The sequence below is a fragment of the Berghia stephanieae genome, chromosome 7 (assembly GCF_034508935.2).
Source record: "Berghia stephanieae isolate SIO BIC M18660-M18661 chromosome 7, UCSD_Bste_1.3, whole genome shotgun sequence".
NCBI classification, from domain to species: domain Eukaryota; kingdom Metazoa; phylum Mollusca; class Gastropoda; order Nudibranchia; family Aeolidiidae; genus Berghia; species Berghia stephanieae.
This window is the reverse complement of record NC_088366.1, coordinates 37,347,746-37,353,341: the sequence shown is the minus strand read 5'-3', so window position 1 is coordinate 37,353,341 and position 5,596 is coordinate 37,347,746. Positions and strand designations below refer to the sequence as shown.

The 5,596-nt window shown below is 30.4% G+C and overlaps 1 protein-coding gene across 1 annotated transcript in view; it reads left to right on the top strand.

Annotated features, from left to right (window-relative positions):
- Positions 1 to 125, top strand: part of LOC144977183 (serine/threonine-protein kinase H1 homolog) — a 30,611-nt gene extending 30,486 nt beyond the window's left edge. Inside the window, exon 2 of the mRNA XM_078922110.1 lies at positions 1 to 125. This exon is cut by the window's left edge and continues 2,069 nt beyond it. The gene's annotated coding sequence lies outside the window, so the exon portion shown is untranslated.
- The last annotated feature ends 5,471 nt before the right edge of the window (positions 126 to 5,596 follow it).

Sequence of the window (5,596 nt, the reverse complement as noted above, 5' to 3'; positions counted from 1 at the left end):
TTCATCATCTTGAATAAAACCATTCTCCTTAATTTTTGGGAGTAAGTGATCATTGCCCCTGTGTTATGTAGTCTGGATGAATTAGAGATTCTCTTGAATGTTTTATTTTAAAAAAAAAAAAGAAATAGTGTGGTTGTTTTTCAATAGATGAGAAAACAATTTTAACCTTGATATTTTCTGGTGGTTTAGTTCTATGAAGTAAATAAAAATTAATTTGTAATTTCATTGAATTACTCCATTATTCTTTTATTGTCGTTTTCAAACTAAACAGTTACAGTTTCTAAAGAAATTCAGAATCTGAGGGATATGTACATTTTTAAAAAGTTGATCATAATCATCGATATTGTTTGGTTATATCTTGCAAACATTTAATTTTTAATTGTTTTTAAAAAAAAGTGATTTGGTTATTGAAAAGAGAACACACACACACACACACACACACACACACACACACACACACACACACACAAACAAAACCCAAACTACTACGCACTGATGCTTTAAAAAAATGAAAACATTTTTGATGAGATAAATTTAAAAGTTTCATAGCCTTATCTAGTTAATTATGTTATATGTCATTATTTGATCCAGTTGTAACAGATTGTTTTTTGAACGACTTGGAACAAATAATTGAGATTACTGTTAAGTTTTGTCAATGAGATTTCAATATTGGTCTTTTCATGTTTTATTGCTGACGTCAATATGGAAGAGAGAAAAAAATTGTCATGTATACATATCAACAATATTGTTAAGATACGATCAGTAAAGGGCACGCACCATGCATAAAGCCTCCATTTTTTTCCCTGTTAATGAAATAGTTTGGCTTTTTGTTTTTTTGTCTCTTTATTTTTATTATGGTTTCGTCTTGTTATTTCAAAGAGTTGTTTAAGACTTTCAGTAGGTATTAGATACATTCATTTTATCTTTTTTTTTTCTTTTTCTCTCTCTTTCTTCTGGACTGTAGATTGGATGTTTTCTAGTTGTCAAAAGTGAACATTATCATGTCCAGCTGCTAAATATCACAATAAGCCGTATATGTCTTTCGCCACAGCCCAATGTTTCTATACATGCAAAAATGGCATGATATATATAATTTATATCCATGCTATTTCTTTGTAGGTGGATGAGACAGTTTTGTTGCAAGAAAGATTATAACTTGCCAAACAGACAGATGTTGATGGTTTACTGTGAATTGATACTATATTATTTTAATCCCACAGATGATTAAACTTATACATAAACATATATGGCAGTTATGTGGCTTAAAATAAAATTATTAATGTAATCTAACAAAAATTTTTTGGTGATTATCAGCTGTTTTAAACCCCCCAAAAGGATTGTGAATCGTTAAAACTGTTCATAATTTTTTTAATGATTTATTTGCATATATTTCATTTAATCTGAAATGTGCAAGGCCCTTGTGTTGCTCTTCTTTGACTTTTTTCTGTTTATCACGTCTGCTGAAGGACTCACAAGAATGCCTTATAATAACTTTCCAGATAAAAATAAAGATGGCTTATCATAGATACAGTGCAACCTCTGGATAATGACACCCCTGAATAACGACAACCCCTGGATAGCGACATTGACCTCTGGTCCCGATATTTTTGCCATATGTTATTAGTAATAAAAAACCCCAAATAGCGACATACACTTTAGTAAAACCCCTGTTTAGCTACATCGTTATATTAGTAAAACCCCTGTTTAGCTACATCGTTATAACAATAATAGGCCATTGGTACTGATGTTTGGTAATCGACCATCGTCATCTCGTAGTCTTAAATTATAAACGCCCCCCCCCCCCCCTCCCTCCAAATGAGGTCGCTTTGTTACTACCAATCAGAACACATGTTTATTACACTGTGTGGAACCAGCACTTGTTCATATGGAACCACAGCAAAAGAAGTTAATCAGTGGATGGAACTCTCTAGGGTCCATTAACCTTCCATGTTAACTACCTGTCTGAGGTCAGTGGAGGTTAACTGATATCAGTCATTGCTGTGTCCAATGGGGGCAATTATGGATATTTATGGTTTTATGGTATATGGGAAAACAATAACAACCTCTTTCACGTTTTGCTTTATTATTTTCATTTGAAAAATCAGTTGTTTCTCTAAAAACATCAGTCCAAATTTGATCTTATTGTGGTTAATACTTGCTTTTTTTTTTTTTTTATAATACAAGATGAAGATCAACTCATTTTTAAGTGCTTGTGAATTTTGATGCACTTTAATAAAAATTTTGGTATTCAAAACTATTAGCAGTATCGCATGGATTTGACTTGAATTAAAATCAAAACTAAATGTGTGCATCTGTGTTTTTGTCTCGTATTATCATGTTGGCAGTTGATCTTTATTATTTATTTTTAGTTTCGTCAAATAGGTTCGGGCACTGTTAACGATCAAAATAATGACAATGCACATTGGAGAGTGAAAGCATAACTGGTATATCCTTTGTAAACAGGAGAAATACACATTCTAACGTTTTTGAGATGTGATTTCTCTCAGGCACTGTAATGTTTTGCTGCCATCTTGAAAACCCTGGATAATAACGACATCATTTTCCAGTCCCAAGTGCAAGCGATGTCGTTATCCAGTGGTTGCACTGTACTACAATAAATGAATAATTGATTTGGACATCCTGTACATTGATGACATTTTTATCTTTATTAATTGTGATGTGATACATTATTTCGTAATACAACGATACCTACTTTGAATGCTTAAATTTAAAAAAAAATAAAATGTGACTTATTATGGTTCCCACTTAACTAGATTTGGTGTTACATTGTAATTTTAAGAAGTCAAAATGATAATTTATTTGGTACAAACTCGAAAATGTCTTGCCTTGAGCTAGATACCTGATTGCATTAGTTTGACACTTTGTCAATTTTAAGTCACTCTGAAAGAGGCTGAGAAATTCTGAGAGTAGAGGAAAATGTTTGTGATAGCAGATTAAACAAAGGAATTTCTTCAATTTTTTGGATGGATAATTTGACAAAAAAGTTATAGTGGCTTTTTTCCTCAATCAATTAAAAATAACTTCAAAAAGCACTTGAATTTGTGATGAAATTCTGAGTATCAGAAACTTATTTAAGCGGCACAAATTAAACTTTAAAGAAATGGAAACAGTTGATTTATTTATGTACTATTTATATTAATTTATTCAATATTTTCTTTTAATTTTAAAAATTTATTTTGGAGAACTTGGAAGTAAATTCTGTGGTAAAAATGTCTTACTTCAAATATATTGGTGACTCTCAATTTGTCTTCTTTGAGGTCTTAAGTTTAAGTCATCTCAATGTATCGACATTTAAGTAACTTTTTTTTTTTTTCCAAAATGAAGTAAAAGTTGTTTGATTATTTATAGGTCCAGGTTCTTTTCAAATATATTGACTTTCTCCACCCACCGTCCTGCTTTGTTTATAATGACTCCGTCCATGTTTACACAGATAAATTCGTTTCAATGCAGTCCATAAATCATTCTTTGCCTATTTCTTTCTTTTTTTTTTTTTTGGATAGCTATACAGTGTAGTTATAAATAAAGATGTTACCATTCTATTTTTTTATATATCTAAATGCTACTATTATAAATTGTATAATCTAACTTAATGTTGAAAAATTGAAAGAGTAAATTTGTATTTGAAAGATAAGTCGTTAGAAATAGTTCCACATTGCAATTTTATTAAAATCGGATTGAACTGTCCTGTCAGAAAGTTGCACTGAAAAGTGCGCAAAGTTGCACCAGAAAATCAAGGAAGTTGCACCAAAAGTTGCAAAAAGTGGCAAAGGTTGCACTTAATCAAAAACTGCAAAGGTGATAGATAAAAATGAATGTATTCGCATAACAGGACAACACCAGGCAACATGATGATCACACTGAAGACAGACTAAACTACTTCCATACACAAAGACCACACTCAACCCAGTTCATTATCATTTGTTCACTACGAGCGTGAAAAGTTTATTTAAACTAATAAGGAAAAAAATTATAATGATAATAACAATAATAAAATAATTATCTACTATTATTATTATTATTATTATATGATTATTATTATTATTTATTATTATCATAATAATAATAATAATTATTATTATATTTATTATTAATGATTAAGTTAATCAATGTTATGCGCCCAGAGCCCTCCTGATGAAGGGATGTTTGGCGCACTATAAATCTTTACCATTATTATTATTATTATTATCATCATCATAATAATTATTATTGTTATTATTATTATTACTATTATTATAATTATCATTATTATTATTATAGAAAATTGTGGAATGAAATGAAAGAAATAGCATTCCTCTGTTGAAATCTTTAGTATTTTTCTCTATAAAGTCATGGGGGCCAAATGGACCCCAAATCAGGAAATCGTACTTTCTAATATTTTTCTCTTTGAACCATTTGGACCTCAAATCGGAAAATCTCAAATTCCAGATGAGCATGCTCAGTGTGAGTAAATTATGCACGTGAGAAGCATGAAGTTTGGCATGGTCATGGAACTCATCATTTCAGGAAAAGTCACCAAATTTCAGGTCCCTGTGTCAAAAATTGACTGTTTTATGAATAAAAAACATCCCCCCCCCCCCGGGGTCTTTTTGGCCCCCAAGTATGAAAATAGGGTTAAGTTACCGGCACCGGTACACAATATTTTTACGAGATTTGGAGAAAAATAGCCTTTTTTTTTAGTGAGTATTCCTCAAAAGTTGCACCATGTTGCAAAAAAGCATCAAAGTTGCACCACGGTTGCAAAAAACGCGAATTCGCGTCAAAGTTGCAATCGCGAATTTCTGACAGGACAGATTGAAATTGAATCTTCTGCATGGAGTTTCCATTCAAATTTAACACAATTATTCTGAATCATTGTCTTTAAAACCCACTTCATATCAAATGGGATTATTTTAACACTTTGCTTTCATCATTTATCTCATAGGTTTCTCTGTGTCAGAAGTTTCAAAACCATTGTTTTTAACAGTAAATATAGACCAGATTGTAGTTGTCACCGTTATTCCTTTAGATTACAATTATACTTATTTTTATTCTTTATTGTTGAATGGATGAAAGAAATTGATTCATCTACACGATGAGTATATTTTGTTATATTTTATATCACTCACAACAGTAATGGGCAGGGATAAACGTATACACACATTTCTTTCATTTTCTTGTATTTTATTACAATGGTTTTTTACTTGATTTTGTTTTGTTTTTTGTTGGAATAAGTGTTTAACGTGAAGATATTTGTCTTTTTCTGTAAGGAAATCCTTTATTTCTTTAACATTAAAGTTGTATCTTTAATTAGAAGCAAAAATTACCTGTTCAAATTGAATGTTGTTATATTTATTTAAATTTTTCGCAATTTTAAATATGTTTTGAAGTATGATAGGATGGTGATTGATAAATAGATAAGATTACGATAATGTACAATATTATTTTATCACTTAATTTAGAATTCAGTTAGGTTGAAGAAATCATTTTATTAATGTTAAGGTAGAAGAAAGCATTTTATTACTTCATTTTTGTTTGTCCTCGTGATCACCTGGATCATTATAATCGTCATTGTTATCATAGTTATTCGTGCCAAATG